The sequence below is a fragment of the Epinephelus lanceolatus genome, chromosome 9 (assembly GCF_041903045.1).
Source record: "Epinephelus lanceolatus isolate andai-2023 chromosome 9, ASM4190304v1, whole genome shotgun sequence".
Classification (NCBI taxonomy): Eukaryota; Metazoa; Chordata; class Actinopteri; order Perciformes; family Serranidae; genus Epinephelus; species Epinephelus lanceolatus.
Genome location: NC_135742.1, coordinates 10,019,787 through 10,044,188, shown reverse-complemented (window position 1 = coordinate 10,044,188; position 24,402 = coordinate 10,019,787). Strand labels below are relative to the sequence as shown.

At 42.7% G+C, this 24,402-nt stretch overlaps 1 protein-coding gene across 3 annotated transcripts in view; it reads right to left on the bottom strand.

Annotated features, from left to right (window-relative positions):
- taok3a (TAO kinase 3a) overlaps nt 1-23,721 on the bottom strand; it is a 98,404-nt gene extending 74,683 nt beyond the window's left edge. Inside the window, exons 1-2 of one of the 3 annotated variants that reach the window (XM_078170545.1) lie at nt 23,562-23,721; nt 21,967-22,186 (exon numbers count right to left, since the gene is read on the bottom strand). The gene's annotated coding sequence lies outside the window, so the exon portion shown is untranslated. Of the gene's footprint in view, nt 1-21,966; nt 22,187-23,082; nt 23,220-23,561 lie in introns of those variants that run through there. The other 2 variants (XM_033619840.2, XM_033619841.2) reach the window with 2 other exon arrangements.
- Nucleotides 23,722-24,402: the final 681 nt, after the last annotated feature.

Genomic DNA, 24,402 nt, shown 5'->3' with positions numbered 1-24,402 from the left:
AGGCTGCAATTTAACCAACACTAGTAATCAGAGGCTACATATCCTTTTACTTGACATACCCTGTCATCAACTAAAACCACCATCTTAACAGGGACTCTTATTGCCCTTAAACTGTTTATAAGGGCCTGGGGTGGCAGTAGCTCAGGTGGTAGAGCAACTTGGCTGTTAATCGTAGGGTTGGTGGTTTGAATAAGGGAATAAAGGGAACTGGGATACAGAAAAAAATGGCTGGGATGCATCTGATTAATTATCTGGATAAAGACCAATAAAGAAGGGGGTAAATTAACTGAATCATGATCTCAAGCACACAATTCTATTCTGTTTTAAGTCCGAGACACACCAAACCGACATCAAAGAACTAGCAGCGACGAAGGCTGACTGTTGTATCACCCCATGTCACCTGTCTCGGCCAAGAAGGTGCACTGAACACCGCAAAGACTACAGCCAACAGCCAATCAGAACGTCCCCTCTGCGTGTGCATGAGAAAAAATAAGTCTCCCTACCAGCAGGTATTCAGCAGTCTGTATTCGTCATTTGAAAAGGGAAACTGGAAAATCGACAGGAGAGATACAAGATGCAAGTTAGACAGTTAGCACATTAACAACATAATGTGGGGTGTCGGTGACTTAGTGGATAGAGCAGCCGCCCCATGTACAAGGCTGTCGCCTTAGCGGCACGGGTTTGACTCCAGCCTGTGGTCCTTTTCTGCATGTCATTTCCTCTCTCTCTCTCTCTCTCTCTCTCTCTCTCTCTCTCTCTCTCTCGCTCTCTCTCTCCCCCCTTCAAGCTTAGCTGTCCTATCAATTAAAGGCAAAAATCCCCCAAAAATATCTTTAAAAAAAACCCAACATAATCTGATTTGAAAGAATAAAGGATATTAACCGAACGGCAGCAAATAATAACACCAACAATTCCAAACTGTTTCTGCTAAAAAGCTCAATGGCTAAAAAAATAATATTACCTAATATAACAAGTTTGTTTCGATCTCAAACCCTCTTGACATTAGCCATTTGTTTACTTTCCTCACTTCTATTTCTCTTCCCATGCACTGAGCCGAACTGCCAATCAGAGGGATTTTCTCTAACTGATGGGCTCCACCAGCTCCAATGTCGATTCAACATACTGAATTGACCGAAAAAAATAAACCGACAAGAGCTGATGAGGATCAATAGTGCGGTACACGCTGCAAAAAAATATAGGGTGACTGATGCATGGCCTTTAGGGCCCTGACACACCGAGCCAATGGTTGATGAGCATCTGTTGAACAAGTTTTTGCAGTGTGTCCCACACTGTTGGCCCTCTACGGCCCTTACACGTCCACACGGCGGGGGGTGTATGTTTATGTGATGTGAATCCATGCAGAGTAGTAAAGATATGTAAAAATATTGTCAAAAAAACAAACAAAACCTAATCTTCTAGATTAGAACTTTAAACTTTCTGTTATAAAATAGAACACCTAAAAAATATATATCATTTAGGATTAAAAGTCGAAGAACTGCCTCTGGATTACACCAAAACCTAAAATCAGTTTGGTAATTTCTTCATCACTTTACTTTGCGAGTGCTTATTGCCTCACGACCAGTACAGCTTGTGTCTTCCGTGACATGCCTGCGGTAAAACACATGTCCAAATGTGGGAGTTTGATGTTTATGTAATTTCTTTTCTTTTGGGCAATCATTTTGGTCAAACTGTATTTTTTTAAACACCCTTGTAGGCCCTGCACAGATTTCAGTTCATTATTTTAAAAGCACGACTACACCAGCGCCACCTCCTCTAAGCTGACTCACTGTACAAACACCAACATGCACGTGTGTTGGATTTTATGCAAATTATGTCCGAAAACCACTCAATTAATCTGAGGAGATTTGCAGGGACTGTGCATGTGCACTTCAGCACAATGCCTTAGTCACTGTCCCCGGGAGAATTTGAAATACATAAATAAATAAATAAAAACCTAGAATAACCCTTGGATCACCCCAGGGCTCACACTAATATGTCTACACAGGAGGACGTTAGCAGGGCAGCACCAACAGCAGCTTCAGTCCTCTGTCTATGTCCACTCAGAATAGGTTCAGGCACAGTATTGAGTGTGGATGACCTGCATTTTGAAGGTGCTGAGAGCCCAATACACAATAACTATGGTTATGCACATAAATGCAGTATTTGAGGTGTAAAAATAGGCCTGTGAGGACAGTTAGATAGATTAAATGAAGGGACGACTGAAAAACGTGGCTGACACACCTCCTGTGTAGACACGCTGTAACCTAGTTCTTCTCTTTCCAACTCAGACTAAATCTATCATACATTACGTTGGCTTCTGGCTGTAGGTCAGTGAGAGTATCTACAGTATGTGAAAGCACACTTTCCAAATAAGTGTATAGGCAGAGCTTGTAGGATGAGTATGACTGCGTGTGCTAATAATGCATCTTTGGAATAAAATGACAGAAAGAGACAGAGGTCACAGCGATATAAAAAGAGGACAGAGAAAGAGAAGTAGGGATGGAAGGAGAGGTTGAGTCCATCATAGTCACAGATACACTCTTACACAGGCAGAATTTTACAGCCGTGGAGAATCACATTTCATTAAAATAACTTTCTACCAAACAACTAGTCCCAGTAAAACTGGTGGCAGCAAAGTTTTATCCCTGTAACTCCCCAACTTTTTGGGCTGTGACCAAAGCAAATCCCAACCCTGTGCGTGTCTATGAGTTATGAACAGTTCAACTTGACACATGATAAACTAAATTTTGTCCTCAGCATTTCCCTTGAAAAAAATAAAATTATTGAAGCCATTTTGTCTCGCAGGAAATTTTTTTCTTCTTCTTTTCTATCCAGTGAATTACCTGGCAATGCCTCAGATTTATGCTGCGCGTAAATAGAATCAGGCAGACAGTAGACGGCAAACCGGAGAACATTTTATTTCATGAGAGCAGGACAATAAAATTACATGAGGCCAACAGAGAATACTGGCAACGGTAATGGTGGACGGCATTGCCATCCAAAGTTAAAATATTTTAACTTTGTGCCATCTTCCGGAACAGAATTTACAACTGGATGTTACGTAGCTCCTTCACATAAAGCAAAAACAAGGGCGATCTGGACGATTACTGGACGACGTGGCATGTTTCATTTTACCATCCTGCCATTTTATCAAACTGTTTGTTTGTTTCTCCTGTGCCATCCAGAAGGTGTCGGTCTCATGTTTAAGACAGCATTATCATGGGCCCTCCTCAGTTTGGGAACCACCAACTGACCCTGAGTAACCAGGACACTGTTTCTGTAAAGAGACTTTTCTGTTGAGTTAATTAAAGTGAGCGCTGAACATCAGCCTTCCATCCCATTCACCGCCAAAGTCCTCTCTGACATGTCAAAGCAGGAGGAGCACAGGTGTAATTAATATCATTAATAATATACTGCACTGCATTTCGGTGTGCCAACTCCAGGTCACTGGTATTATGCATGCTGGCTCACTGACACGTCTTACTAGAGCACTTAATGAAAGAGAGCCATCATTTAAGTTATTAGTTACACCTGTGACATGTCAAAATGTCTCCTGTAACAACGTGCTATCAACTGGAGTGATAGTGTCACAAGTTAGTATCTGCGCAGTATACCAACACAGAGGATAGATACTAAAGACAGAACAGCTGTGGTGGACTGGGTGAGGGCTGCAGAGCTGTTTCTGTAATCATAAGATAATCATTAGCGCATTATTGTTCTCTGATATTGCCATCATGAGGAAGAATTTAACAACAAGGTGTGGAGGTGTTTACTCAAGCATAATCTTTGCCTCTGTGGGAATGAAGCAAAGAATAATTTCATCAAAATGTACACCCAGCCTAACAGCCTATGATCGATTCCTGTGTTAGTTAGAAGTTAGATGCACATTTGTCCCATTTGATCACAATGAAATTGTAGCGGAAAGTCTGGACACTTTTGCCTTAGGAGGTGATTCTAAATTCAGTTTAGGGAGAGGAGGTACACTTGCACTGCACACTGTTATTTTAACTTTGTTTGGCTTGTGTAACCAAGCAGGACACTTTAAAGAAAAACACATAGCTTATTGATCCTCAGCTCACTTCTTATTGCATCTAGAAGCCACTGACATCCAGTGTCACCAGCTGCAGCTCATGATCTCAAATCATTACAGTCATTATGAGTGGAAACACATTCCCAAACAAACACAATCCTTTTGTCTTTAAAACATTTGGTTCCACTGTCACACTTCTGTCACATTACAAGCAAACATGGCCCAAATGTGATTATTTTGCTCTCATGTGACACAGATCCGAATTTTGGGAGCAGTGTGGACACAAAAGTCACATTTTTTCAAATCTGATTTGGGCCACTTCTATATGTGGTCCTAAATCTGATACCTGACTGCTGTGAGGGCGGTCATATCATAATTCATGTGTGTCTATCTATATCCACAACTTTTTCCATGTCATACACTGTGCAGGCGCAGATATAGTTTCGAGGCAGTCCACTGAAACTAGAGAAGTCTGCCATAGCCGCACCACTGCTGCAGTAGGCAGTAGCCAATACAGTCCAACCTCCAGGCACTTTCTGACAAGTACAGCTTGTCTACATGCCGTAACAGTCTTGTCGTGGGGCACAGACAGAAACTGCAACACAGCCCTATTTGGGGGAACTGTTCCTTCATGAAGCCCTCTACATCGTGACCCCACTACTCCACCACTTCCACACCTCTCACCACAGAGCTACCAGCACTAGCTGCTAATAGAGCTAGCGTACCCAAAGTATATTTATACAACAGCCATTTATCATTAAAACAAACATCCATAACGCCAAAGGGCCATTCTTCCAAAAACACACTCTCCCAAACAGAAGCACATGGCTCAATATTACACAGAATGACATCATCAGACCTTCCTACTATAGCAATCATTCAAGGGATGAAGCTTACTCCACTTGGTCACTCGTTTTTTCGAAATGCCTGTTTCTCAGATGTGAAGTTTTTTGTTGTTCTTGCAGCGTGCATGTGTGAGACCGTATTGGTTGCACGTGAGGCGTTTCAGGGCAGCAATCCATGCACACTGATGTCAGACACAGGTCACATCATTCAAACATGAATGTGAACAGTTTATGCAGAGAGATCGGATCTGGGTAAATAATCAAAACTGAGTATCAAGCAATGTTACGTGGACGTAGCCTGACCGTGGCCTGCTCAGGTGGTGGTCCTGCTGGCTAATGAGCTCATATCAGGAGTTAATGACAGGGCTGGGTGATTGGAGATGAGTCAATCAGAGGGTCAACAGAGTGTAATCTGTAAAGCACTGGCTCACAGACAAGTCAAATTTAATCCATAATGCTGACCCGGGGTCACTGGGTTCAACAGAGAATCTGTCCACATCAGCATTATAACACCCACTTTCAACCGAAAGATTAACACTGTCTCAGTAATCCATATACTGCAATGAAAGATTTAATATGTACAGTACTTGTCGTAGTGTTAATGGTAACAGTGTCTTTGCAACAGTTTAATTGTGACACACCGCTTTATAATTACTGTATGCGGAACATCAGCCGATTCAGATTTGAAAGTGGAGAAACATGTAGTCAAGTAGCTGCGCTAGCATCTACATACTGGCTCGGCTGCTTGATACACAACCACAGCTATCTATAAAGCAAGGAATCTCTGTCCTTCTGGCTTTCAGTGTGTCCTTTGCACATCTCGCTGGTATGGAGGCTGGTACGGTCCAATACTCCGTACCACTAAGAGAGTCAATGCCAGTGTGCAGTACCGAGAAGAGAGGACAGCAGCTGCCTGACTGAACCAGTTTGTTAAAGTTGGAAAGATATTCACAGACTTAAACTTCCTGGATCAATAACTCATGAGCAAAGCATTGATAAAACACACACGATGCTTCTTTCCAACCGAGATCACGAGCTATACATTTCATCACAACGAGTTGTCACCCAAGCTGGACAAATAAAGTTTTTCTCCACTATGTACGCGGCCTGCTGTGAGCCAAGTGCACAGGGACCGTCTACGATGTGCAACACTAAAATGACGAACATTCAATAGCTAAAATTCGCCCTTATACACTGTAGCGTCATCAAATAATATATAAATGAATAATATTCTATAATTCAACAACAGGCAAACTTATATCAATGAATTAAGTCCTAATATTAGTCTTTTTTTTTTTAAAGAGCTATGATTTCAACTGTTTTGTCAACTCTGAAATTATTCTGTGGGCCTTACACCATTTAATTAAATCATTTGCTATACATGATGTCAAGTGTTTCTGAATTATTTCTACATCATACAGGCCTTAAAAAAAGTTTAATGCATGTGTTCAGGGATGCATGAAGCAGGGGACAGGAGAAGAGTAATAGAAAGTGATGAAGGCACAATGTACTTAAATTTAATTAGTGTCTGTTTAAGGTGGAGCTTCAATTCTACTGCTGGATAGCTTTATAAATAACAAACAGATTTTGTGGGTAATGTCTAAATCTGTAGTGTAACCAGTAACATGTCTCTGTCAGGTAAACGTGTAGCATAATGTTTTCCTCTGAGGTAGAAGTACACAGTAAGTAAGGAGTTTACCATTGAATTGCATATTTCGAGTGCTTTGGCGGCCTTTTGTGAGTTATTTTTGGGGTACAATGAGTAAAAATAACAACATAATTCAATTTTTCATATGCAAACATCATTCATCATCATTCAATATCATCAATTCTTTAGCTGTTTGGGCCTGTGTATTGCTCAGGACCCAAAGAAGAACAGTGTTGAGTGAACTTGTTAAGATGAGCGTTCGAGAAAGTTGTGCACAGCAACACCACAGAGCCAAGCGATTATAGTTCCTGTTCTGAACAGGCAGGTTTTGAACGAGCACTGCACGAGTCATTTTAATGCTAAACAGAAGCTAACGACACTAGTTTGTTTTTTAATAACATGGTTAATAACTTTTAACTTCTACAGCAATGGGTCATTTCAGTTTCAGTGCAGTTCAGCTTTATTGTCCCATTTGGGGAAATTAGGTTTGCAGCCCTGATACGCCAAACAGTCCACAACCACATAACAATAACAAAACATAACGATACAAATCAGACCACACATGATCTCATTAAAAATAACTTCCCACCAGTTCTATTTTTAAAGAGCAGAGGCAATGGGTCATGAAACAACAGATGATAGCTTAAGATGAGTGAATCTCCAGTACAGAGATCATTTGATGGAGTTTAGCGGCAATAAAGCACAGGCAATGGGTGTGAGTAAAGACGGTAACGGGAACTACTGTGGCTTATGATAAATTTAAAACTGGAGGACTTCCATGGATTTGGCTGGTTCCATTTTCAGACTGTAAGGTTAACTTCTCAATGCACACAGGCATAAAATTATTTGTTTTTGGCCAGTTATGAGTACCCACTAACTAAAGGTGTGCATAATTTTGCCTCTTACTGCCTGAAACTTCAAGCACTGCAATTTTTAACAGTACCAGAATACTACAGGGAAAAGAAAGAATAAACAATCTAAAAATAAACAACACGTAATTATTCAACTTTTAGACTCTTTTCCCATTGGGACGCTTCCCCTGCTCTTGCATGCTTACACCATAACAGCATTATCAAAAATAGCACAGTGGCATGAACAAAGCAAATTATTCTCTCAGCCGGAGCATGATCTGAGAGAAATTGAGTCTAAATAAAAGGTGTTTACAAAGGATTTAAATTTGTGACTGTTAAGTTTACAGAAAATATGACAAAACTGGTGCCATGATTTATTCCACAGCGGTAGTCTGATTTAAAAGCAATTTTGGGAAACAGTATGGTCTTTTTTATTTTTACCAAGAAGGAGGATATGACTAATATGGAGAGACTTGGTTACTGAACTTGATAGATAGAACGTGACAGATAGATAGTTAGATAGCGTACTAAAGGCCTGAAGAAATAAAAAGGCAGTGATTACCTCCTTTCTATCTATTAACACTTAACCTTTACAAAACCATTTTGGGTCAAATATTGCCTTTTCGGTATTAAATGGCAGCTCTCTGAATTTGTCGCCTTTGTCACTCCTCCAGCTTTCAAATATATCATTACCAAGTGCCTATTACTGTCTTAACTCCCAACTACTTTTTGTGCTTCATCTCTTTTACAGGCTAAATCAACAAAAAAAGGAAAAAATGTATGTAGACTTAAAGGTCCAGTGTGTAAGATTTAGGGGGATTTAGTAGCATCTAGCAGTGAGGACTGCAGATTGCAACCAGATGAAACTTCTCCAGGTTAGAGTCCCTTCAGTCTTCATTGTTTAGGAGGTTTTTACCAGGAGCTGAATTATCTACAGAGGTCTCTTCCTCTCCAAAATCAACTGATTGGGTGATTAAAATCAGTTAAATTGCAGAATAAGGCAGCCTGTGTAACAAATCAGTGATTCTCCTACACTGTGCTTGCCTATTCTTCTGATAACTTAATGTGTGCTCACCTTAATTCTCTCATAATTTCAGATCCAGACATTCAGGAGATTTTTACCAGGAGCCAAATTGTCCACAGAGGTCTCCTCCTCTTCCAAAACAAATGTTTGTGGTAATTTAAACTGCTTAAAACACTAAACAAAGCACTTTCATGTTACAAACCAGTGTTTCTCAGACACCGTATGTCATGTTAGAGATGGGCCGCTAGCCTAGCAGTTGCTAATGAGGGCTCACCTTTTTCTCTTGTAACTTAAGATCTAGACATTTAGGAGGTATTAACTGGGAGCCGAATCTTTCACAGAGGTCTCCTCCTCTCCAAAACAAACAGACCCAATGATTTAAACCGCTAAAAATACTGAATAAAACAGTTTCACATTAAAAAAAAATCATCATAATTTTTCCTAGGCTCTCATCACAGAGTGGAGCTATTACAATGGCCTACATGAAAATGCGAATAGCCCTATCTAAAGCCAGTGTTTGGTTTGTCCATTCTAGGCTACAGTAGAAACATGGCGGTCCAATAATGGCAATCACCTTATACGAAGACCTACTCCCTGTGTAAATATGAAGGGATCATTCTAAGGTAACAAAAACACAAAGGTTCTTATTTTCAGGTGATTATACACCAAAGGAAACATACTTATTATATTATAATTAATTTCTGCCAAGATATCCCCCTAAATCCTACACACTGGACCTTTCCCTTTAGTTTAATATGCAAGGCGATATTGGTAAGAAAATGTGACAATACATTAAACACAAGGCAAAATCCGGGGGATTTATTTAAGATGTCCTAAAAGTTTATGTTGCTGTGGGTTTTGCATTTTAATAGGCAGCTTTCCTTACAGCCATGATAAAACTGTGTTCCTGTTGTTGATTTGCAAAAAGACAAGAGATGAGGACAGACAACAATTAACAGTAAATGTCAATTAGGTTTGGACACTGGGGTCCTAGCCTTTGGGTTTCTATTGACCCTGGGTAACACATCGGGCTGCTGCTGGTGCTAAACTGGTGTGAATGCCACAGACAGGCCATTCAATAAGCGCTGGTGTTTTCATCAATGTGTGTAACACTCACTGCCATTGGCCATATCTAGCCAGGCTCAGCTGGGACTCTGGTGACGAGATGGGCCATATCGACTAGGCAATAACCCTGGGCCTGTTTACGACACTATCAATTCCCAGCAATATTGATTTTCATTGTGGCTGCAAAAATACTCTTCAGATGCACCCCCGAACACATGATAGCTGTGGAATCACACATGCACTCACAGAGAATGGTATAAACAAACAAACAAACAAAACCAAAATGTGCAAGTGCACAAAGGCACGTGTGCACGTGACGATTGAAGACCTACATTTTGCACAAATATAAACAAATATTCAGGCGCATACACACATGCATGAGCTCATAAATGGTGGTGTGGCAGACAGCAGTGAGAGTGATCAGTCTGGGGCTGTTTGACATCAAGGCCACATGACAGCCAGTATGGATTAACTATGATTTGCTCCCACTGTGTCATGGCTGAGGTTTAAGGCCCTTCATCAACTATTCTGGCTCTTCAAAGACTCAAGAACTCTTTGCATGCGAGTCTTAGAGAAGACTCGTGCTGAGAGAGTCCTGGCTATGTCCCTGACACCACAGTAACAAGTGCCGGTGGTCAAATGCCTACACCGGCAGCTAGTGAGTCATCCTGCTGCTGTAGCCCCATTCTGCTTTCCCACAAGGCCATGCAAAATGCATGAGAGTACCAGAGAGTTTGAGTGTATGAGAGAAAATGTGCAAACACACAACGGCCATGTACACAGCCACACACATATAGGGAGGACGCATGTAATCATTACACGAAGTGCTATAGTCATTTAATCAGGAGTGTGCATGGACTCACACAGACAGAGGGACTTCTAGTCGGGGAAGTACACACCAGCTGATCTAGTTTCGGCTGTGTGTGTATGTGCATTAGGGCCGTAACAGTACATGTATTTGTGTTGAACCGTTCGGCTGCACTTTAGATATAAGCATGTTTTGTTTACTGCACTTTAACAAAGTGGGAAAGCTAAGTAAGTTCCTAGTAAAACTGAATCTGAGCAGGCTTTAAAGCTGACCAGCTGCACTATACTTTTTTATTTTAATTGAGTAAAACTGTTAAAGCAGAAATGTATATTTAGATTTTTCATTCAAAAAATGTGTTAAAAAGACAGCAGGATTTTATTTTTCACTTTTATATTTCTATTTTCATTCAAACAATGTGAAAAAGCAGGATTTTATATATATTTGTTTCATTCAAAAATTGTGTAAAAAGAGTTAACTGCTGTGATGGTATGTTTTAATAAGGTTACCAGTAAGTAAAAGATATTTAATAGTTGTCTATTTTTTTCATTACTGTACCGAAAAAAAACAAACCATGACTCGTACCGAGGTACGTACCGAACCGAGATTTTTGTGTACCGTTACACCCCTAATGTGCATGTTTGTACGTGTACATAGGGAGGGCTGAGCGTAGAGTGAAGTGCTACTCTAAAGCCCAACAGGATTTTCCAATCAAGAGCAGCAGAAAGATTAATAGCGGCCTATTGCATGTTCTGAGGTGAAAGCAGTGCAAAGAGAAATTATTAGAACATGCAGCTGCCACTTGCCGAGTTTTTTTTCATAATGAAATATTAAAGAGACTCAAATTAACAGACAGGCTGCCATTAGCTGGAAGCGAGTGGTGCTTCAGTGGCATGAATGGCAGAGTCCAGCCACTACGGCGCTTGCGTGTGTCCACCTTTCCCAGAGAGGTTGAGCGAATCTGATATTCCCTCATTCTGTGTTCTGGTGCAAGAGACTGGGAACAAAGATTTAGACCCACTGCCTGAGAATGTATCTAAATCTTTTTGACGGACTTCTTTTTTTAATCTGCCGAGCAAGGTTTGCCGAATTCAGAGCACTACTGACTGCCCTCCAGACAAAGCCAAAGCAATGAACACGAGTCTACTCTAAATCTCCCAGCTCAGTAAATGGATCCCATGTAATACGCCTGTGCTGGGCGGATGAGACGTCCTCTCTGACTTTCTTGAAGGCCATTTCTTGGAGGGAAAACGATGATGTCATGCAGTCATTCGGCGGGGCCTCGTGGGATGACGGGGGATGTTGTGATTCAGAGTTATACATTTACGGCTAGGGCTCCCACAGCTGTCAGCTTCATAATAAACTGGATACAAACGTCCTGCAACCAATAGTGTATCACAGGGAGCCATTTTCTGAGGGAGCCTGTGGCTTTCAGTTGACCGTGAAGAGAAGAAGACAAAAAAAGCGGGGTGGGGATGTGGGGGGTTTTGTGTCAAAGTCTGCAAGCAGTTCCAGAGAAACACTACAAACTTCACCTCGCTTATTGAATGCTAAAAGTTCCTCCCTTGTTCTTATTTGTTCAGTGAGACAGAAGAGCCGTTGGTGTGTCAAAGTCGACACGGAAATGGCTTGATGATCACAACACTTGAGAAGTAATGTGGGGGGTAATTTGACTCATCTAGCTATCACACCTCAATGGATGCAACACAGCAAGAGAAGCCTCAGCATGCTAACCTACAAGCCTTTTACCCTCCGCCTTTTAAAACGAAAAGAGACAATGGTGAGCCAAAATGAAAGAGAAAGAGAGAGAGAGGAAATTTAGCAGAGGAAACCCCAAAAAGGAAACATGCATCTAGGCCACTGAGTCATTTCCCTTGTGTTTTGCCTCTTCCTCTTCTTTTTCAAATATACACTGACAGTATAAATTATGTACATCATCACTGGGGTTAACACGGAGTGGGAGAGGGCCCATGGGTTTTAGGACTTAGCATTTCAGCTTTTTATCCCCTGTAAAGTCTGCCCGCAATTAGTTTGGGAATTAATTCGGGCTCAGAACTTAGCCTCCCCCTTCCTCTTTTAGATCTGTTCTGATTCATCCAAGCCTCTTTAACACACTAAAAAAGAGAGGGGGAGTAAAAAATAAAATATCTGCCTTGTGGAGGTTAGATTTTACCCACACAAATGACTTAAAAAGGTAACTCCAACATTATGGTAACGTGGTTTAATACAGGTGGCTAAACTGATCGATGTGTTTGCTAATTCCACGCGTCAAGTGGGTGTCCGTGCAAGAGATACAGCTGTAGATGGTCAGGCCAATTACATAAAAAAAAAAAAAAAAAATCAATGTGCATGAATATGCTGACTGTAGCTAACGAGTTGGGTGTTTAACACCCCAGGCACTGAAGTATTGATGAGTTTTGTTAAGCAACTGTTTGTGAAACTACTCAATAAAACAGACCTGACCACAGGCAACACCTTGGCTGGGATAGGCCAGGCTATGTCAGATAAGATCCTCCCTTCCTGTGCCAGCATTTAAAGCTGAGTTAGGCAGGTTCAGTTTGACATTGTTGAGTCCAAGTGGACTGAGAGACAACTAGACTTCGGTATGTCCTCTTAGCTCTGTTTTCAGGCTTTCCAAAATCGAGCCTGTGACGAGATACTCTGGCCATCACAGGTCATTTCAGAGAGAGGGTGCCCCTGTTGGCTGTTCTACAAATGCAGATGCATGAGTCTTTGGTGAAAGCCCAATTCAATGGCGGAGAATCCTGAAGAGAAAGTTGCTATTCCAGCATTGGCAACAATTGCCTACACTGCTAAGAAGCCCAAAACGGAAGAGAGACTCATCAAAAAGACAGTCTGGCAATAAACAAAACAAAACATATCAATGTCTGTGAAGTGTTTTAGAGATGGAGAAAAATTGTTGCTAATAAATAAAGCTTCTGCTAACCAGTGCCAGAGGCTCACAGCTGCAGCTTCAAGTTTGTATATATGTAGCTCACCTAAGCGAGAGCCTCGAATTACAGCGTGTCCTCTGCTTCATTCACCGCCGCTACTGATCACCTCGTCCAGAGAAGAGCAGGCAGCAGCTCCATCAACAGACCCCAAGGCAGTGGCTGCAGCAACCCAAACTCAGCCAGTGCAAACCCCAGCTCCAGGGGACCAGACAGCTCTAACTCCCTGCCAGATCAGCAAACTTTCTGTTGCTGCTGTTACACCGGTGAGACCAGGTGCTTCCTCTGGCCACCAGCCAGCTGTGACACTCAGTTCTGTGGGTTTTGCACTGGCCAAATTCAGGCCTCTACAGCTGCTACTGAAGGTCTGTCTCCTGAGCTAGTGCCAGTTTTCCTCTCCCAGAAGCAGTCCACAGTGGTGGGGAGCGAGACATAGGGTCCTTGGAGGGGCTAGCTAGCCAATTCTTGCCTCATTTGTGGTCTGATAAACAGAGAGAAAGAGTAGGACAAGGAGGGGCTGGGTAGTGGGTAACTCTACAATGAATTAAGATTAAGATTGAAACCAATGTACAGTAAACACTGGGTGACTGTGCCACTGGTTGGAGGAGTTTGGAAGAGAGGGGAGAGCTGCAGGAGGAAGGTGAACTTTCAAATTCTGCCCTTTTTTTTGCCTTTTCCATATTTCTGTCTACCCCAGCCTTCACGTAACTTGTTGATTTTCCAGTGCACAACCAGCAATCAGCACAACATGTCTTGCTGTGTAAATGTCTCCCCAAAATACATGAACAAACATAATGTCTTTCAACCAACCCTAAGTCACAAAAGACGGGGAAACCAATAGCCTTTATGCCGTCATTGTAGTATGTGTGTTAATCAAATAGTTTTTCAATTTCATAAAATCACCAAAAATGGTGGTCACAAGTTCTGAGAGACATAAAATGGCATCTTCAAATTGTTTACTGGCTGAAGGGTTCAGATTCTCACTGCCAGACATGCAGAAAAATAGATGTTATAGAGACTAGCCAGGGTTTATATTTAAAGGACAGTGTCAGGCTAACAACTAGATCACCCTGCTGCTGCCTGTTCTTTAGTTATTCTGCTGCTTTCCCCTCATTTCTAACATTCACTGTTGCTTCAGGCTTGCTGTTCCTGGTGGGATCTATTAACTTCTGCAACCTCTCACACCCTGTCTCTTTGGGAGAGGGGATTGGAGAGCAGTCACTAGTTCCTTCCAGTAAATGTTCACTGTCACTACATCCTCCACTTAAGCTGTGCAGTCTGATCTCACCAGTACACAGATCAGGCTTCATCATCCCTACAGTCCACCAAGCCCTGTAGTCCTGTGTGTGTTGCTGATTAATAATTAATCAGGTAAATCTTTATACTGCAAACACCCTTTATTTATGACACATAGCACAAAAAAATCAGAGTGAGATGGAGCACGTGTGTGTTTGAGGAAGAATGAGAGAGCGTAGATATATATAGACAAAAGCTCTTAGACTAGATGGATGTCAAAGATGGCCTTAAATCATGTTTGTTATCTTGACTTATAACAGTCGTGTGTGGTGAAGTATCAGTATTCACCCTGCTTCTTCAGTTTTCCTAGAGTGCAGTGGATCCTCTCACACTACTGTACAACTGAAAACTCTTAATTCACATGGCCCTCTAGACTTAGGCGGAATCAACAGTTTAAAAGCTAATCAATGAATGACTGCTTGATTATGCTGTGTGTTACAGTGATCACAAAGTGTATCAGCAATAAAATCCAGCCTGTGATTATTGGTGAGAACAGTAACTTGAACCTTGACATCTAATCCGACAGTAATATTGGCCCGCTTCCTGCGGCTTCACTGTGAATGGGTTAAGAATAAACAACAGGCTTTAATATCTTACATGGCCCCTGTATCACACCAGGAAACAATAGTTGGACACGGGTCATGGAGGCTGCTGTCTATGAAAAGCCAGGAAGGGCGTGTGCATGCATCGGCGTCTCTGATACTCTCACGGCCTGATGATTTAACCATTTCCTCACTAGCCCTCTGGGACAATATCATCCCTGCAATTATCCCAGGGTTCGTGGCCTCCTGGCTTTGCAGCACTGCACATCTGGTTCATTTGTGTTTGTGTATGATGAGAGCTTGTGTGTGTACACGAGTGAGAGAGGAAACGAGAGCAAGAATGAGTGAGGGAAGTAGTGGGGCGGGGTGTTGACTGGCAGAGTTTCCTCCAAGTCACAGTTTAATTGGAGAATTGTTCGGTTCAACCTCGGGGCTCCGCGGGTTCACAAAGGCATACAAAGCTGTCCTAGCATGGACTATTAAGCAAGAAAGGGTGGCAGAAGTAGTTTCTTTGGCTCTCATTGCCTTCTTTTTCCTCATGAGAAAATGTTCCTTCATGCAATATGACACACCATTCACATTCAGTCTGATGAATCAGGGGTTGGCTAAAATCTCAGTTGGAGAGGTAATGGCTATGGGAGAAGTCTGAAATGCAAGAACACAGCTGTGTTGTCCAATAGAAACACTGTAACCTCCATCATTTTTCAACTTTGATACTGTCTTGAACTATAAATCATTTGATAGGGAATTCTACAACAAACATGTTCAGCCAGGTTGAGCCACAGACTTAACTAAAAAATTTAAGTCACATTTAGCCTGATTCACTGTTGGCAGTGCAACACAATCTCCCCCAGATTCATCAGAGGCAAATCTCCACTTGACCCAATGGAGGCTGTCCAGTCACAGCATTAGGGCTGCACAGAGCTTGGGCAGAGGCCTAGTTTCAATTGGGACTGGGGGGATGGGGTAGGGTGGGTCTGGCACATACTCTGGTAGCCCAATAGATGAGGAGTTATCAAGCATTTACATCAGGTTCTGTGGCAGCCAGACCAAAAAGGTTCGGTGCAATCTTGCCAGGCGACATCATGCTTTAAAGCCCTGCAGCCTTTGGTAATGCTATGGACTGAAAGCTGTCAGCAGTCATTAAATAATACCAACATTGGCAACAGTGCCCACAGCTGCGCTGCCATGAAAAGTGCTCAACCAACACACCAGTGACATGTGCTCTGCAATGACACTTAACAGGAAATTAAAAAGGCAGGTTCAGAAATATGTTCTAAAGGCGCCGAGTAGAAATTATGATGTAGAACTGTGAGACACAAAAGCGCTTTGGGCAGGCAAAGGAAGCTCCCAAAATAGACCAGTGTGGTGCAGTGTATTACCTCACCCCCACTCACATAAGCAAATGTGTCCATCACAATCATGCATCCTAAGCCTTGCTGACATGCCCCACTCTGCTAAGCTAGCAGCGCGGACTAGAGTTTTCCCAGCCGGTTGCATGCACGTTAGAGTCAGCAGAACGGACACAAATTGTAGGCCTATGACATGACACTTTCAATTTTTTAAAGACCCCTATTACAGTGAACTATGTAGTTCTAAAAATACTCCTGCCTAAGCCCTTTCCTTCATTCTGCTGTGCTAAATTAAGCCCTAGACCCAGGAGGGGTGGTGGTGGGCAGAGATAAGGCAAGTCAGCCATCAGCAATGGTGATGTCTCTTTGGGTGATGATGATGGTTGCTCTTAATTCCCCAGCACTTCAACTTGGCCTAGTCATGGAAGAGCAGAAAGAGGCTTGCAGATTTCACAGGAGAGCTGGAGACAGATGTAGCCGGACATAATGGGGGTTGAAAAAAGGAGGGGGTGGAGGGGCAAACTCACGGTCACAGCTGCAACCTCGCCAGAGGATTGGAGGCGCGCTTCTAATGAAGGGCTGTAATCAAGTCGCTCATGCTAACCTCCCACACCCAGTGAGGCCGACTTGCCAAAATGCCTCTCTTATGACAGAGGGTTTTAGTATGCTTGAGGAAGAAAACAATGAGAGGAAGAACAGTCCGTGTAATGCACAAGATAGAATGACGTATTTAACAACCAATCTGTTCTGCATTTTGGCATATAACATATCGGTATTGTGTGAGGTAAACAAGTTAAGCCAGATGTCACGCTAGCGGAGAGCTTATGAAAGGTGTGAAAAATAAAACATTAGACCTGCCAGGTGAATAAAGGCTGGCATGTGCCTCCAGACACAAGCCTGCATTTAAAATGCCACAATAAATGTCTTTTAATGTATGCAGTATCTTTACTGTGAAAACTTCAATGATGACAGCTGGATCCTACTGCTCACCAAAGATCTAACCCAGTTGGTCAGACAAAGAAATTTTCAGCAGTGCGAGGTGGCGAGTGAACAGCAGAAGTGGCACACTCACTGGGGAGGCATTTGTTGATGAGACATCTGTTGGGCCGTGACTTCCTCCCCTCTGAGACAGCTTTCAGTAGACCAAGGCCATGACTCAGGTCTGCACCAGCTGCTGGGCCATGACTAGATCCATTTCACATTTTTCCTTGTGACTCCTATCATGGTCAGTGGTGCAAATACACACTTTTTATCAAATCCAGAATGCAGAAGAAAGAGTTTCTGATTATGAGTTGGCCTTTTGTGCCTTCATGGACATGGACAACCAGATGGCTTACAAAAGACATTCTTCTTTAAAACTGAAGACCTTCATGTGTTTATTCAAACATACATTCAATTAAACTGAGAAGATAGATGGTTGAGACTGTCTGGGGTACAAATGCCACCTTGATGCCCACCAGAAGAATGTTTAGTGACGCACCCGCTGTGAACATGCAGTCCTCATGATTTGGTAATTAATTTTACTACTATAGATTAATCCTGTTACCAGATATCTGCACTGGTTCCCTCTCTTGCTGGGTTCACAAGACCATGATCTTGCAGCAGTGCAGAGTTTTGCTGTCTTTTGAAATCATCATTAAAAGCAGTACGCATTAACACATCTGCTAGTGGGGGGGGGGGGGGTGGGGAGGGCATAATTCTCCTTGTCATCTGAGACAGCATTCCTATATTAGACATGCTAAACCAGATCACTGCAGAACATTAAGCCTGACAGCAGCGCTTTAATATTTGATGCACTCTGCTACCGTGGCATAAACCACCAAACTGCTGTAGCACAGGCTAAACTGACAATTCTCTGATATATTTTTCAAAAGTCAGGCTTCCATCACACGCAAGTGGAGAAAAGTTCATCATATTCAGCAGAGTTGTGAGAGATGCGGAGATGGATTAGTCAGCAGGGAGGAGGTGCTTTCAACAGGTTGCCCTAGATGCAAAACAAAACCTGCCAAGCGTTTCTCCATCGGCATCAAGGGTTTCAACTTTGGAAAATATCATAATGTCTGTCTGACAGACATAGAGAGCTGACCGAGCACACAGCCAGTAAACTCATTACAGGGTTGGTGGCGAGCCATGAGACATATATGCCCACCAGTGGGCCTGTCATGGTTCTTCCACAGAAGAGCAGGTAAACTTGTTAACTCTGACATCCACATGACCCCCGACAAAAGGAGGGGGAGGAAGGAAGAGTCATAGACTCTGGTAAGACATCCCTTACAAAGTCATAGCAGGGACAGAGGAGGCTGTCCGCAGCACTGTTTTCAGTGCTAATTAAAATAGGCCCAGGTTCTGTAAGGCCAAAAGCCTGCTGTATGCCTTCTGGTTGTTCTTAAATTAGACAAGTCAGGATTCAACTGAGACTGACAAGAGATTGCATTAGGCACTGCAGCACATTAACAGAGCTGTGAAGCAGAAGCTAAAACAGGCACACAGAGGTCACACCAATGATTGTAACTATTGTCACCTGTTTTACAGAGCAGCAGAGACTATGTGCACTAGATAATCTGCTGTAACCCAACATTAACATGTGGACAGGCCTTCTGCAGAAACCAGAAATGTTTGCAGTTGAATACTTTGCTATTTTTCAACCAGCTTTGTATCATAACAAAGAGGGTAGTATGTGTAAATGAACCTTGATAAACTTCCCTCCATCTTACCAACACCCAGACCTCCCTGCTCATTGGCCAGCAAAAAAATGGTGGATTTTCACTGGCTCTCAGGCTGTTGCTCAAACTACACTTTGAGGTTCCTCATTTTCGTGTGCCCACCATGGACACAAAGAGTATAGAAGCTCTCTCAAACTCAAACCACACTCAGGTCAAAGAGAAAAATTTGGCAGTGCTGATAAAATATAAACTAAAATTCTGTTACTGTACTGTCAATATCTCACCTAAAATGTCTTGAGAAACATATTTAAATGCACTGTTAAGCCGTTATATGCAAATCTGTGAACAGGAAGTGGGCACCATACTGTTTCCTGTATTGTAAAAACGGAGGCTGAAAAAATCTTAGATCAAACAATGAGACTAGGCAGTGCTGATCAAACATGAAGCATGATTCTGTTACTCTGTTCCCTTTTTCTCACCTCAAATATTTTTAGAAACACATTTTGACTTATTCACTGCCATCAAATATCTCAAATGGGCAACACACATAAAATCAGTTGTGAAGTAAATGTAATAATTAACAGCTCCCATAGGTCAAAGTCAGTCATCAGGGTCAGAGGTAAGGTTCATCATCAGAACAGATTAAGATCACACTTCCTGTCTTTCTCTGCACCATATTGGATACTTGCAACAATGTGGGTTTGAATCTCGTCACTAAATTTGGGGATGTCCTTTGCACTGTTCTATACCATGCCGCTTTGCCTTCCTGCTATTCAGTCTGAAAGCTTTTTGTGGATTTACTGCCTCCATGAGCAAAGCCACTGATCACTGTCCAGATTAAATGGATTTGGTGCTAAACGTTGCTGTCATAAACGCCGGTGTGAACGTTCTGTAACTACTGTATAACAGCCCCCCTGACAGTTTTGAGGGTGAAGAGTTAAAGAGGAGGGGCACCCAACTCCCATTCTGCTTTATACTTTAAACTTCACCCTCACCCAGATAATCTAAACCCCTTTTTAGAGCAGGACATCTAGGCTATTACACCTGCTGTCAGGGATTTAAACCTCCCCCCGCTGATGTCAGGTCTGCTGCTAGTGCCCACACTAAGCTGGCAAAATTTGAAAATGCACCCTTTTTTTTTACCTCCATTTTGGCCTTCCATCCATACTAAGCCAGTACGTCTCCCACCCAAAAATGGTAACATTTTGATCATGCTCTCCAGAGTGGGTACATCTGAAAGACTGTTGTTGTTTGGACAAGTTTCATCCAATGTTTGCGCACACACAGTCAGGTGCTGTGTAGCAGTAACGATTACACAATACAGGTTTCATCATTGCTTTGGTTTTATTAACTCCTGACAGTCAACTTCACAAGCAGGCAATAGTAAACAACCAATCATCTCAGTATACCAAAGCATGAATGACTGGTTGCCCTGGTATTTTTATACTTCTTCAGTTATCCGACAACATCATCAACGGCAAATCTGTCGCTAAGACCAACTGCATTGTGTTGAATGTAGAAATTTACTCTTGACCTTGGGGTCATCACATCAAACAGAATAATCTAGTTTTTCCTGGGCTTGCAAACAAATCTTTTCAGTTTGATCATCAGAAAATAAAATACATTGGGCCTCATGTGAGTACCACTTGCACGGAGAGATTCATTCTTAAGTGGCATGTATGAGCTTGTGGCATTCACTTACTTTGATAAGCTATTTTGAATATTCTCTCAGTTACAAACAATATTCAATTCATTTTCATGTTTTTGTCTGGTGGTTCCTGAAGAGAGGACTAGAAGCCCTATAGTGCAAGTCATCTTTTCTATCTTTGGTAACATTTTTATGAATGAAACTTGCCCACAAACAGCACTGAACTTCAGGGCGTTGTTTATGCTAATGACAAAATCTTACAAATATATGCATCTTCACATGAAAAGGTGGCTTTCTTCAGGTTGAAACAAGCAATTTGTGACACGTTTCTGCAATTAAGAGAGGCTGGTTGGATTAATCTAGGATAAAATGCTACATACTGTAAGTGATCATAAAGAGTCACTGATGAAAAATTCGGTTTCGATTACTGAAACAATTTAATTGGCTAGAGCGGCATAATCGGCTTGTAAATATCAAGGATTTTTGACACAACAAATTCTTTTCGTAGCATTGTCCGCTCTAAAATAATTGTATTCTGACTATTTGCCTACAGCCTAATCTTGAACCCGATTTCAACCAGTCATGTTTGCAAATGGGAGCTTGCCGTCAGTGTGAACATGGCCTCAGTGTGAGCAAGTCTGGCTCGCACACCCCCACCCCAACCCCCTGTCTGTGACAGCCACATCAGCCAATTGTCAACAGCAGCTGATGTGTTCTTTCCCAGTGCATCCATCAGCATGCACACATCCATCCACACACACACACACACACACACATACAACACTTGTACTCAAAGGGATTTGTGCAAATTCATGAGAAGACCCCTGGCTAACGTCTCAATAATCTCTCACACAGCTCTATAAAAAGACATGACTGTTAGCAATAAGCCTGTGCCTGTGTGAAGGAAGCTTGATGTCACATTACATATAGAGACCTGTATCATCCAGTGTGTAAAAAGGGCCAAATAAAAGCATAGGAGCGCATGATAATTCATCCAAAACACTGAACAACAGTCTATTGAGTGTGTGCCTGATAAAAAAGAATCTCTTTGATTCGTGCCCCTTTGACTTCTGCTCTTGAAAATCTCAAGTTTCACAACATGTACTATAAAAAGCTTTTACATGACCAGGTGTGGCTAACCTCTCGCAGGTCTAACTGTACAAGACACAAGCACGTCATAACCTGTGTATTATCCACCTGCAGCGTCCTGTATCAGTCCAACAGCCCGGACAAGTGAAACATTTACCTGAAAATGACCCAGTCAAAGTAAAATCACCAACGCTGCACTGCCCTAGATTCCATCAGCAATAAGGAAGTGTGTCACTTTCTGTTCCCTCTCTCGGTGGCTTGGTCAATAAGTTGCAAATGAGCCTACTAGATATGATGTCAACGAGGGGGCTTGCACAACACTCCTGTGCCCTTTGAACGAAAGCATGTCTGCTGAAGTAGGGCACTGAAACTCCTCACTATGGAGACACGATGGCAAAGAGTGTAAAGAAAAGTTTATTCTCTTTCTCTCTTGTCAGCATTATCTCAAGACAAATAAACTCTGCTCTGCAAAACAAATGTGTGAAATGAGTTTTCCATCCTCTGCTCTGCACCTCAGAGCAAATGCCACAAATCGATTTGAATGACACGCAGGTGCAGTGTCATAATATGGGATTAAATCCTGGCGATCCGTGCCTGTATTCGCGTGGGCAGGCTCCTTAAAATAAATCTTTACAAATGACAGTTTAGCAGCGAAACGCAGGTCTGCTGCCTCTCACTCATGCGCTCTACACACAAGAGATGACATCATGTTGGGTCAGCTTGGGTTTTAGTGCTCAGCTTGCTATCTACATCTGCCATTTCGAGCGCGTCATGTTCGCCTACATTTACTTTAGAGGCTGCTTATTTAACCAAGCACTGTCCTGCATGCAGTGGGTTTGCAGCATCCATGCCTGGGGAGACTTATGAAATACAAAAACATGAATGACGTGCGAGTATTGTGTGCGCAATAAATGAATGCAAGGGAATATTACAGTCGAAATGGTGAGAAATAAAAGTGTGAGTGATGCATTTGATGCTCGGCTGCAAAGAGACGTAGTAAAATGTGACTCGGGTCATGTGTAGTGGACGTTACACCGTCTCCACCGAGAGCCATTGTGACTGCGCGTTGATAGTAAAATCTCACTCACAACAATGTAGGATGCAATGGAAGGTACCACAGTCGTTTTGGATGTGACACGCTCACGCAGGACTGGCCCACATCGCGTGACAATGCCAAAATAACACCGAGGACAAGTTTACACAGCGTCGGCTCCAAAGCCTCGTAACTGTACACTTCATTACAACCTGTCATCCGTGTGCTCTCCATACTCACCCCCTGAGGAACAAACCAAACAGCGACGCGTCTTCCCCGTCAGTCCACAGCGTAAGTATCCAAATTGCTGCGTGGATTTTTTTTGTTGTTGCTCCAAGCAGGTGCACAAACACATCAATCAACAAACACGCACTTCGCTCAGGAGCTTTTAAAAAGCAAACCTACGCACTTATAACCCCGGCGAGCTGCCGCTGGTGCCCGTACTCACCACCTCTGAGTGGAGTGGCGTTCAAACAACAAGCCGAACAACGTCGAGACCAAGCGACGGTGGTCATTTTCAACTTCAGGTGCAGGCACACACTATTCATTTACAGCCTCACTCTGTCTGCGCCGCTTTGACATTTAGCTCGAGTAGCTTAGCCGCCGAGACAAGAGGAAGTGTCATTGCAGTTTGAGAGCGCGAGGCTATCGCGAGCTGGTAAACCGTTACAAACAGTGACACGCGACACAACAACACAGGGGCAAAGAAACACGCTCACCTTGTGCCAAAGTCGTCGTTGCTGGAAAGCGCGCTCACTTCAGGAACATTTAGTCCGACTCTGAAGATGTCGGTGTGACTTTGCGAAGTGCTGTCAGTTGGTGTGGACTTCCTGAATGACGGAGCAGTAGGAGCACAACCCCTCGCCCGCGCTTGACAGCTACTTTGACAGACGGGCGGAAATAAAGTTGTCTCGTGCCGCGGAGGGGTCCGCGCGAGGATGTGCACGTCGCAGGTGTATTTAGCACAGAATACTTATTTAATTCTTCCAACTATCTTGTGCTGATTTACCCAAATCACATGCAAACATTCTTGTTATAAAATTTATCTTTTATATTGCTGCTGTAAATAACAAGCGCGTATGTAAAGTAAAGCACCAGTACTACACCTTATTTCCTTTGCAAATCATTAAAGATGCATGCACTGAGTCATAGCGATTCTGTTGCAACTTCAGTGATGCTAAGTGAGATCGTCTCCTGAATACACTCAGTGCAATGCTGCCACTTGCTGGTGCACCTTTGAAGTTCAACTGTAAAACTAAAAAATAAATATACTGTATGCTTATCAGAGTGAGGTGTTTATTAAGACCACATAGCTTTAAAAGGCACAAGGATGCACCTGGAATCCTTTGTACAAAATAACACATTTTATTTATTTTATCTGACCTAGGGCTCCTGGCTGCCCCATGCTCCAGACTTAAGCTCAGGGGTGATCGGGCCTTTGCTGTGTCTGCCCCCAAACTGTGGAACAGCATCTCCTGCAATCAGATCTGCCCCCACCATTGACTTATTTAAGTCCAGGCTCAAGAGTCCCCCTGATGTGGTCTTCCCTGGCACGTGCCT